This window comes from Zonotrichia leucophrys, chromosome 6 (assembly GCF_028769735.1).
Source record: "Zonotrichia leucophrys gambelii isolate GWCS_2022_RI chromosome 6, RI_Zleu_2.0, whole genome shotgun sequence".
NCBI lineage: Eukaryota > Metazoa > Chordata > Aves > Passeriformes > Passerellidae > Zonotrichia > Zonotrichia leucophrys.
Genome location: NC_088176.1, coordinates 29,366,928 through 29,379,101, shown reverse-complemented (window position 1 = coordinate 29,379,101; position 12,174 = coordinate 29,366,928). Strand labels below are relative to the sequence as shown.

The 12,174-nt window shown below is 42.0% G+C and overlaps 1 protein-coding gene across 7 annotated transcripts in view; it reads left to right on the top strand.

Moving 5' to 3' along the window:
• RTKN2 (rhotekin 2) overlaps positions 1-12,174 on the top strand; it is a 48,780-nt gene that overhangs the window by 985 nt on the left and 35,621 nt on the right. For 2 of the 7 annotated variants that reach the window (XM_064717393.1, XM_064717389.1), the window contains exon 1: positions 7,376-7,630. The exons of 2 other annotated variants lie outside the window; for them this stretch is intronic. The gene's annotated coding sequence lies outside the window, so the exon portion shown is untranslated. 3 more of the 7 variants (XM_064717394.1, XM_064717391.1, XM_064717390.1) reach the window with 3 other exon arrangements.

Sequence of the window (12,174 nt, the reverse complement as noted above, 5' to 3'; positions counted from 1 at the left end):
GGGACGCGGGGATGCGGAGCGGGGAGCGGCGGGGATGCGGAGGGGCGGGGATGCCCGGCGGGGGGTGCTGCGGGCCGGCGTGGGTGGGTGTCAGCAGCCCACGGGGGCGCGATCCCGGGGCCGGAGCCGCTCCCCTCGCCGGAGCGACCTCCTCCGGACCCGCCTGCCGTGAGCACCTGGCCGGGGGCGTTCGCGGGGCTTTGCGGGGTCCTGTCAGCACAGCAAAGCAGTGAGTGAGCTGCGCGGGGTGTGCTAGGGTGATGCTGAAGGATAACGCAATATAAAGCACCTAAGCATCAAGACAGGACTGGCACATGCAAATAAGTATAATCTGGCTTTGGCTTTCAGGGGTATTCGGGGCTTTCTGGATATTTAATAGCCACTAAGTTTTGTAGGGTTTTTAGTTTGTTCACTTAGGAATTTAGCAATTTAGTCTCAGTATTTAGAGAGGGGAAACAGTAATTGCAGTACTCCCATTTGGAGTATGACAAATGCATGTCATAGACACATAGAACGGTTTGGGTTGACCTTCAAAGGCCTTCTAGTCCAATCCTCCTGCAATAAGCAGAAATATCTTCAACTAGATCAGGTTGCTCAGAGCCCTGTCCAATGTGACCTTGAATGTTTCCAAGGATGGGGCATCCACAACATCTCTTGAAACCTGTCCCAGTGTTTCACTGCTCTAGTTGCACAAAATTTCTTCCTTAGATCTAGTCTAAATCTATTCTGGGTCTAAACCCATGTGATTGATGTTAGAGAACCCTGCCAATAAGCCCTCTGAATAGGGAGATGTGCTTCTTAACATTTTTTATGCCACAGATGTGTGTCTATTTTATAAATTTTTGGAAACATGAGCAAGGCTGATTGTAGAGTAGCAGCCTTTTTGAGGTAGCAGTGAAATATTGCTCTTCCTAAACCTAGTCCTTGAGGCCATACTGGTAATATGCTGCAGATTTTTTTTTTTTTTATTACTGTGGGAGTACTGCAGTAAAGTTTAATTCTGTACTATTATGTCTGTTCCTTGAGCACAATATACAGGCAGAGTCTTAAACACTGAGAAATCTGAGCACATTGATAGATACCTTTGATGTGATTAAGACATTCCCAGTAAATTATTCACCAGATGGTACATCAAAGGAAGTTACTCAAATTGCTTTTCAGAGCTTCAGCTAATCTCTGAAGTGTGTGGGCTACCATCCAGGCTGCAGCATTTTGCATGAGTTGGTTGTCCTTTATTACCTTGCCTAAATGTGGTGATTTGCCCTTCTCTTGTCATCAAGCAGTACCAAAGCCTAGAAAGGAGGTCAGGAGGGAATAGCTTTGAACAATGTTTGCTGCCAGATTTGGGACTCCTCATTTTTTCTTTGTAGGAGGCCAACACTCACAGGATATAACCATGTTTTGTTTCCCACTTTCTTGGCTCTTGCCCTCTACTGTCCAATCTCTCTCTGTTGTGCCTATTGCCTTCCTAGCTCCTCCATGTCACAGGTACTCGGTGCTGATGCTCCACGGTGCAGATGAATGCTCTACAAGATGGTAAGCTCAGCATGATGGGATGCTACCTGAGGCTTCATCCACATTTAGAAGAGGTGACACCCACCTGCCCTCTGCAGCTGACAGTAATAAAAAGGAACATGGTCTTAAGGAACAGAAAATGTTGATGACTTTGAAGGAGCCCATTGTTCTGCAGCCTAAGCTACATGGTTTTGGCCCATTAGATCTGAAATCAGGCAACCATTTAGCCGCAGAAATTCTTCTTTCAAGATTTCTCAGGGTTTACTTGCGCTCCAAGTATTTGTTTTGCTGGATTGGGATCCAGCTCCTCATGTCTTCAGTTTTCAATTCCTGATGCTGCCATTTAGATGTCCAGTTCAGTCATTCTCTCAGCATTTGGACAGGATCAGACTCCCTTTAATACACAGTAACTGTGCAGAGAATGTGCATCAGCCATTAGATGTCTGAGCTGCATCCTCTCTGATTTAAATCTGGAGTGGGTAGAATCTACCCCTATCACTTAGACAAAGCCCAAATTGACACAGCCATGATGTAGGACTCTGTGAAATTCTGCCAACTGCTGGGGAGGCATTATCCTGTTTATTTGTATACATCACTCTCTTTCAAGATCTTTTTAAACACTTTGCAGTATAATTTCCAGAAGGATAAAAGTTATTTAAATGAAAACAGCATGTATCAACCTGTTTGGTGCTGCAAGGGAGGTGGAATATTAAAAGTATTCAGCCTTTTTTCAGGTTGTAGTCTGCAGCTGTTTTACAGGGTCCCATCTGACCTTAAAATAGGTTAAAGCTTCCTTAAAGCTGATGATTCCACTTTACTGAAGGTAGACAGAAAAAGGAATATTATAAAACTGGTTTTCTTTTTACAAGTTACTGTACTTGTTTATCTTATGATGTTTTATTTTTCTTATTCTAAATGAGGAACATAGGTGAGCCAGTTTTGTTTTCACTTGCCCTTCAATGCTGACATGTTTGTGGGAGCCTTTTTTATGTGGTGTAGAACTGGATTCACTGTGATGACTTTGGCTACATTCAGCAGCCTCTGATTTCCTTGTTTGTGTGCTGGTTTGCTTTGAAAAGGTGTGTCAGAAATTTTTGTCTCTCCTCTTCACACCCACGCTCCCCACACAGGTCTTCATTGCATGATCTAGCCCGTTTATAGGAGACATGAATTTGCATGGAATTACTTTTGGGGAAGTTTGCCTGAACTATATATGGTTCCATAAAAACCACAGCTGCACATCCGTTGCCACTGCATACAGATGGGATTGGGAGTTTGGCTCAGTCCCCTCATTCTGTAAAGCTGTGCCCGAAATAGGTGTGCCTATTCAGCTCACTTAATTTGTATGCTGGGAATGCTGTGTTTTTCTCAGTGCTTGAGTGTGAACTACAGATGCACACAACTTGAGCAGCTGAAACTTACCTGCATTTAATACTTGCCATCTTCCTGTTTATTGAGAGGAAGTAAGAACTGACTAGTAAAATCTAAGGAAAGACCTTAGAAACTTGAAAGAAGTATTTGAGTGATTCATGTGGCAGTGGTGCCTTAGATGAGGATTCATATTACCTTTACATGCAGATATATTCAGGAATCATCAAAGATACAACAATGTTCATTTTGCTGCCACTGGCACTCATACCCACGCAGTAGGAAGGAGGCTTTTGCATTTTAGCATACTGATTGAATGGCACTGCTTGCAGGGAGAGTGAACAGGAGGGAGGAGAACATGAATGTATGTGTTGAGTTTGTGACTCTTGGTGCTGGTTAGTTGTTGCCTTCTCCTCCTTTTGAGGGGCACTCCAATCTGAATGTCAGTCTTCCATCTTTTGAAATCATACGTGAAGTCAAGTCTGTGTTTTCAAATGAGTTGCCACAGCATCAAGAGAGGCACCAAGCTGCAAGACTGCCCTTGGTCCTGCAGCAGCTTATCCTGCCTGGTTTGTAGTCAGCTTCCAGCCTTCCTTCAGGCTCTCCAAACTCATTATTGTCCTGATAGGAAACCCCTGGCTGGAGCTGACTCTGGGAAGTTGTTGCTCTTTCCTCTTCTCTACCCATACTGTTGCATGCTCTTATGGGAAAATAGAGACTAAAGGGTTCTCTTATGGGTTGATTTGCACCATTTAGTCCATACATGGTGAGAGTTTTCAGATGTCAAATGGCTGTGAGCATATTTTCCCAGAGACAGGAGAAGATGGGCTGTGGGGAGGAGTGTCAGCAGGAGATATGGCTGCAACTTCAGCCATTTTCATTTTCCTTCCAAAAAAGTGACTTCAGTTAGTTAGGAGGGTAAAGAAAATCAGCTCTTGAGAAGAAAAGCTGGGAGGATTTACCTTCCAGCCAAGTGACTCTTTACTGTGCTTATTTTGAAAGGGAAGAGGAACATACTGAGTTTCCAGTGCCTCTTCTTCAGAGGTCAGAAGTCTAAGCTCTGAGTTGTAACATCCATGAAAATAAACTGGAGCCTTTTAACAAAGCCATTTCACTCCTGCTCCTCATGTGAGCAGCCACAGTGTAGCAGCACCTCTGTCTACAGCCCTGGGACTGTCAGGATGAGGATTCTGTAGCTTTAAGATCAAAATACATTGCAGATGGTAATCTATGATTGAAGCTAAGATATTTCTGGGGGGAGCACTTTCTAACATGGCTGATAGTAAAGCCCAAGTAATGGAAGAGAAGAATCCAGAGCTCATCCCGTTTCAGTTTTAGTTTATTTGAAAACGTTGCTTGTTCCCATGTTCTGGCCAGGTAATGCTATCACATAAATCCAAAATGGATTTGGGGTCAACCGGAAGGGACAGCACAAGCAAAGAAGTTTCCACACAACATCTGGCCATATAAACAAATCAATGGCACAAAGCTCACAGTTCTTCCATCACTGGTCTTTCTGCAAATTAAAATATCAATATGAATGATGATAGGTTTTTGCAAAATCATGTGTCCACTGAAGTTTCAATTAGCAGAACAATGGCCAAGTGCTGGTTGGAATGAAGCATTGGAAAGACAGAACCTCGGAAGGTATTTATGGCCCTTTCAACTCAAATTCAATTTCATTTCAAATTACAATTCAATTTCAAATGTCCTTTAGGCATTTTCTGTATTCAGATAAGAATTTTTAAATCATGAAGAAATTACCATTACATTTCCTATGTAGTATCCATACTAATATAACTTGGAATTATTTAATTTTCTTAAGTAAAATCCCAAATTCACGTCAGTTCCTATAGCCAGGGACTTAGGTGCCACTGAGAATTTGCTATGTTGCTTCTGGTTCCTGCTGGCATGGGCTGCTTGGTATTTGCTGTCACATATCAACAATCTTAACATATGATTTTTAAGGACCACTACATTTGGGCCACTTACCTACATATGATAATGCAATAACTCAGAAGGAACACAAAGGAAGAGTATACTGAAAAATATCCAAACTGTGAAGCATACAGTACACAGCAGTTCTTTCAAAAGGAGGAAAACCAAAACAGGAGGAAGGGAATAAAATGTCAGTTTGGGCAATAAAAGGTATTTTATTCTCTGTTTACTATTACACAATGGTAATAAATTCAAACCAACAGGGAAACCTTAGCTTGGATTCAGAAGAATACTGACAAAACTTAGTAGAATGCTACAAACTTTTCTGTAGCTTGAGTGTAGTAATTTCTATTCCCTGAGAAAATTTGGCTCTGCAGCTTTTCACATTGATGTCATATATTAAATGATTCCATATCTTAAATTCCCTTCTGCTCAGGGTACCTGCATCCCAAGTATCACACAGGGACACAGAAGACAGTTCAGACTTGTGTCTTTAATGTCATTTGAAAGTATATTGATTTTATTGGGTGCTTAGGGACAATTCTATTCCTTCACACTCTTTCCTCTTTTTTCTGATATTCATGTGAGCACTTTGATGTTTGCATTACATGTAAAGGTCTGGGGGATCAGCTATTGCTGTCCTGGGAGAATGACTGAGGCTGGAGGCTTCTGCTGGGTAGGACTCTGAATGGGGGGGATGAATGAGGCTTTCAAAGTTACTGGAGAGGGGCTCACTTAAGCCAACAGCCTTTCTATATCATAAAGAGAAGACACAATCTACAGGAAAGGGACAAACTTAGAAGAAAAGTACAGAGCACTCATCAGTTCCTACATGGCAGTGAGATGAAAGACCCTGGTTTTCTCCAGTGTTTTAGCTTTGCTGCTAACATGCAGTTTTCAGATTGCAGCCAAGCAATGCTCAAACTGGGAAGGAAAAATGATATTTTTCTGCACAGGATGCACAGCTCTTCTGGAGTCCTTTGCCTCTTCTGCAGCAGATTGCATGTGACAAGGACAGATATCTGTTAGATGGGGTGAAAATCACCTGAGCATGAAAGCAAGGCAATTGTTTGTCTCTTGGTGCAGCCCTGCTCTTCTCTAAATGGTACTCACTATGGAAGTGTTAGGCAGTGTCTTGCTGCAGAAAGTATTTTGTGCCAAATGGTCTGTGTTAAAGCAATGTCTTGTGTAGTGCAAGCTGAGGTGAGTTTGTTCTTCGAGGGACTATTTAAATTCTGTTGTTTTAATGAATGCTACCCTTTGCAGTTGCTAAATCTGCAGTGTTCAGAGCAAGGTGCTGGACTGTCTTTAATACAATTTTGAAGGCCCTGCCTGTGAGCATGCAAGAAGGTTCTGTCAAATAGTTTTATGCACAAAGGAGCTTCTTCTCAAAAGAAGGCTCTGAAGTCAATGACATGTTCTTATTCACAGGAGCTAAAAAGTGCAGTGAACTAAAGATATGTATGCAGGTAGCAAACAAATAAACAAGCTGTGCTCTAGAAAATGTAACAGATACATATCCTTGGAAAAATTGGATAAATAAAAGGCACAGTCCTTGGGAAATACTGTGCTCCTGCCACTGCCACATGTACAGTGAAACACAGATATATTTACAATTTGAAAGATAGGTAAGAGTCAATATGTAAAAAATTCCTGAAAACAGAGGTTTTCACATCCACATCTATCTCTCAGGCAGTAGGTCTTGAAGGCTGTGTAACCAGACACTTCTGGCTCCATCTGAGGCTGGGAACTGAAAGAACATGTGTTCACCAAAGGAGAAAAATGTACTGGGCCATGGTGTTTTCTATCTTTTCCTCAAATTTTTTTGCCCCCAGATGGCTGCTAACTTTATATAATTTGCAGCCAAGGATCCTCCCACAAGGAGCAGGAACAGAGCCCAAACAGATCTCATCCAAATGGGGCTTGGTTCTGTCTCCATACTGATTCATGCCTATGCTAAACTCAGGTGAGCCTTCCCAGCATGCAAAATTCCCCATGCAGTTTCTCTCCAAGGCTTTAATGAAAGCTGCAGTGCTACGTGTGATTAGAGTCCCTTTGAAACATTTTATCCCAACTCAGGCTATTTGGTTAGATCACTAAATTTAGTTTAGAAATGCTCAGAGGTGAAACCATTAGTAACAAGAGAATGATTCATTCCTTACAAAAATCAGATGCCTCAGAGGCATAGCCTGGAGAAGTTGTTTGCCATGGATGACTTTCTAGCCAGCTATTGAGATGACTGCCAGTAAAGTACACTTGGTGGCATGTAATGGATTGTAGGAAGAGTAAGAGATGGTGCTGAAGGCAATCTCACCCCTGAGGAGTTGCAGCTGTACTAATTACCAAGGATTAGGAACAGGCCTGCCTTTAATAGGCCACAGCTGTGTCCAATTAAGGCTTACCTTTAATAGGGCACAGCTGTGTCCAATAAGGATGGGTGTTAGAGAAGGGTGAGTTAGCTGCTCTAGAGGGGAGTTGGAGAATGTGCTGGGAAGAGGAAGGGTCAGGCGATTGGGTAAGGGACAGTAGGGGTGTGTGTGTCCCAGGAGGGACAGTAAGGGTCAGGCAGTTGCGCAAGGGACAGCAGGGGTGAGTATTTCCCATGAGGGACAATAAAGGTCAGGTGGTTGTGTAAGGGACAGTAAGGGTGAGTATTTCCCATGAGGGACAGTAAGGGTCAGGCAGTTGAGCAAGGGACAGTAGGGATGAGTATTTCCCATGAGGGACGCTAAGGGTCAGGTGGTCATGCAGAAGAAGGACAAAAGGAGTCAGCGTTGTGAGGAGCTGCCCATGAGGACTCCCAGAGAAGGTATGAAGGTTTTACAGTAAGGTAACAATCCATTATGGTGCCAAAGATGTATGAAACTTATTACTTTGAAAATTGTCTAAGAAGTTCTCCACCAACCTAGCAATGTCATGTCATAAGATAATTTGAAAGGAATGCCTAAAAAATTGTGTGACTAAGGTGGTAATGAGAAAAACCTGTTGAGATTAGTAATGTGTGTACTGCCTGCATGAAAGCTGCCAGTGAAGTTCTGGGTGCTTCAGTGCCTGGTGGTGCCAAGTGGCTGTTTAAATCCATTCAGCAAGAGTGTGTTCTTGTCTGTGTAGCCACATGTGTGTGTGAAAGAGCCTGTCCCTCACAAAAGTGTGAGAGAGATGGACTTAGGGAGAGAGACTTTAGGCAAAGGGCAGATGAGGAGCAACAGCTCACTTGCATCTTTCAAAGCTCCCTCCTGGAGCTTCTACTAAAGATGGAAGTTAATACACTTCTGCTGTATGGCAGAGTAGGGGTATTTTCAAAAAAATAAGACTTTGTTGTGATTGTCCACACTATGAACTAAACTAAGAAAAAATGGTCTTCCTTTTAGGTAGTGGCTTGCTTTTGCTGGTGTTTTCTCTCACAAAACATAATGCCTTGTCCATGTAAGCAGATAAGGCATTATATTATACATATCTATGTAATGCAGAGATTGTTTATGGACAGGGAAGACATTCCTGAACAGAGAAGGAATAAAAGAGAGCAGAGATTTTAACTTGTTGGTTAAAACAGACTTAGTGAACAAACACTGTTAGCAAAAAAGTATTTGGGGATTATCTTGAACAGGTGTCCCTCTGTACCAGATTTGGATAACTTCCCCTCTGGATCTGCATTCACTTCTTAAAGAACCTGTTATAAAATGCACTTGCTGTTTGTTGGTTTTTCTTTAAACATCCTGATTGCTTTTTGATGACACTGTACAAACACACAGTTAGAATCAAGTGCTAGAAATAGCTTCCTAGAACTCAAATTGATTTTTTAGATAAGAAAGTAAACATGTGCATGTGTGCAAGTCATGCATGCATCCAGGCAGAACTAGTTATTTTTATTCTTCTAGATGAAATTGTCTGTAAAAACATGAGGTGCTATTTATTGTTACCATAATTTTAATTTAAAATTCTAACAGTGACATGAAGTGTTGTCTCAGCTCATTTAACAGGCTGTGAAATGGTTAGAGGGATGATAGAAATGTCTGACAAACCAACCTCAGGTAAAATGTAGTTACTCATATTTGCTACTCAACCCCTGATTTTCCATAATGATGAGTAAAAATGGGTCATCTTGTTAGGCAAAAAATATTATTAGCAAGAAGTGTTTCCATCTCACATTGAGGAGAACACATACACAGCCCAGTTTCATCCCCTCCCCATGGTTTGACTTTGAGGGGAGCTGGAGTAGGGGAAAAAAATTAGCTGGGCTGGTTTCCTTCAGTGCAGCTGAGGTAAGCTTGAAGAGAGGGTGTGCTGCCCATCAGCTCAGCCATGGAGTGTTCTTTGCAGCAAACTTCTGCCCCTGGATCCTTCTACACCTTGGAATGATATCCCAGTCCCTCCTACATGTGAATGGACAATTGCCACCCAGCACCCCAGTGATTCCACAAAAAAGCATCACCTGCATAAAAGATGTGGTCTGGCTCTGGGCTGACATCCCTGCTGGGGTGCCAGTATTGGCTGTGATGTGACAAGTACTTCTTGTTGCATTATGGCTCTTCTGAGCTTTCAAGGAGGCAAGTTATTCCACAGTGGTATTGCACTCTGAGGGCCAGAGGAGGTGACTGGATTTAGGGAGAAGTGGGGTGGAGGCACAGCAACTAGGGATGCTGAGAATAGAAACATTATCTGGCAGTTCTAAAAACTTCAATCCTTTTATTCCTATGGATGTATTTTTTTAATCTAAGCCCTTGAGTGGATGAACTGTTCAATATTTATTCAGTATCTATTTCTGTAAGAAACAGGACATAATTTGCAAGCCAGATTTTCCTTAAGGACCAGAGGCTTAAAACCTCTGATAGAAATTTCCAGCTAGAAATCGTTATTATGTTGCACATATCAATAAATATATTGAAAGTAATAAGACTTTTTTTCTCTGCTATTTTCATAAAATAATATTTACATTAATATTTCTTGCTTTGGCTCACTCTTTCTTGGCCTGATCTGCGTGACAAATGCCCATTTATGCAGCTGGAACCCAACTCAGGGCAGAAAAATGCAGAAAAACTGCAGCTTTGTGGCAAGGCAGGAAAAACTAAGTAGCTGCAGATGGTTGTAGCCCCAAGTGTGACTGGGAAAATTACTGAGAAAAACCAATCTTGTATGAATGAGAAACATTTCTTATGGTAAAGGGAGAGTTTGCAGGAAGTACAGATCCCTGTCCGTGCTCCTTTGAATATCCTCCCTGAGACTGGATCCAAACAATCCAAATAGTGTGTGAAATGCAAAGTTAATTTATGCTGGGCTACTGTGCCTCAGTTATTGTGCCAGCTGTCACCTCAAGATGTGCAGTGGTAAGGGTGAGTCACTATTTACTTCTGCTGCAGTGCAGGGGGAACTGGAGTGCAGGTGGCTGCACAGAGGGCAGCTGAAGTTGCTTGGTCTCAGAGCACATTGCTTTGCTGCTTTTCTCTCCCTAGATACCTATATTCCAGTACTTGGAAAAATCAGACCAAACTACAAACTCACTTCAGATGGAGATTGTTTCCAAGTATTGTGTTCTGCAGAGACATTCTGCATTGTTTGGGAAAAACAGGTCCATCTGTAAATACTTGGCCTGCATCTACCTTCAGGAAAAGAAAAGAAAGCCAGTCCCAAGAGCTACCTGGAGAATTGCTCCTTTTACCTGGGTGGCTGCTATCAGAAGTGGGTTTACACCTGCTCTCACAGCAATAGGTGGAGTCCTCTGTCTCTCAAAAGGAAGATGATTTTCTGGCATTATTTTCTCATATAGGAGTTTACTGTTAGATTTTTTTATATTCTCAGTGCATGTAATCACCTTTTCAGGTTCAAAGTGGCAATCCATTAAATGATCCTGTGACTTCTCCCTTGTCTCTGCAAGATCAATTGAGAAAAATCCTAACAGGCCTAACCTGGAACCAGCACACAGAGTGCCCAGTTAGATTGTCCCATGACACAAACTGAATTCACCAGCACACTGCCTAGCAAACATTTGATGCAGCTGTCTCACACGGGTATTTTATACACCAAATGCTACCTGCAGTAAATACCCAAGAAATCAAACCAGGACTCTGTAACCAACAGAGGAATCCTGGTAAAAGGCATGGTAAGGAAGTGTAGAATCTCCAGGATACCCTCCTTGTATGGAATGTCCCCATAATATGGAGCTGAAAGGACCTCTCTGGGTTTAAGCAGCGGTGTTATTTTTGTGTCACCATTTCTCTGTGTATAAATGTCCCTCTATAAGCAATGGAGTCAAGCAGCCAATTTTGATCACCTTTGATTTTGAAAGGAATTAAAGATGACCTCATTCTTTCAACTGCTGTAAAGATAAAAAGTGGAATAGAAAAGACAGACCATGTAGATTTCTAAACTTAGGGAAAGGCTGCAAAACTTGTGCCTTGTTAGATCCTGTGTGTCCACATTGTCTTCTCAGCTGGAGAAAGGCTTCTAGTGAAGCTCTCAGCCACCTGGGGGGATCCTTGTCCAACAGGATACTTCTGATGGGCTTGAATCTCTGCCTCTGTGGGAACAACATGTGAATTGGCTTCAAAACCAATGTCCCTGGTCTCCCAAGCAGAATACATGTGACTGCTGTACCTTGGTTAGTCACTCATCCACTGTCCTGGGTTTGGGCAACTTTAGGATTTAGAGGATGATCAAACTGCAGTTTTAAGTCATGCAATGTTTAGTTTGATTGTTTTCAGGTTTGATCTCAGGAACTGTTTTCTGAATTCATATGAGGATGGATTTTATGTAACTTACTATTTCTGTTATAAAATGTATTTTGAGTACATTTATCTCTTATGGTGATTCAAAAAGACTACATTAATTTAATCTAAAGGCATTTCAATATAGGATGACATCAGAAATACTGGGACGAGTCAGTTTCTGGCCTCTGGATAAAGGAAAAATAATTCCTTGTACATTCTCAACCTTTACAGTTTCTTTTAGAAATTCTACAGGAACATGAAATGATCAACAAAATAGTTTATTGAAGCACCTTGGTATCAATGTTTAGTTGATGGCATCATACAGAATGTGATCCTGGTGCCATTGGGAGCATTATAGCAGTTGGAGGAGAGCTGCAGAATGTTTAAAAAAAACTTGAGCAGAAGATGAAGAAGCTCTCAGGATAAAATTAATCTGAGAACACCTGAAATAGCAAGAGTTTATTCTCAGCTGTTCTGGCTGCTCTGTCTAATTATGGCAGGAAGATAAGGGTGATACATCCTAGCTGGCTTGGGCACCTGCATGGTATAGGATGACATCTTCAACAACTGGGTCCATGACTACCTTAGAGAGGGAACCTATTTCACACTGCTCAGCTAAGAAAGAGCCTATAAAGTTTTCTCTTACCAT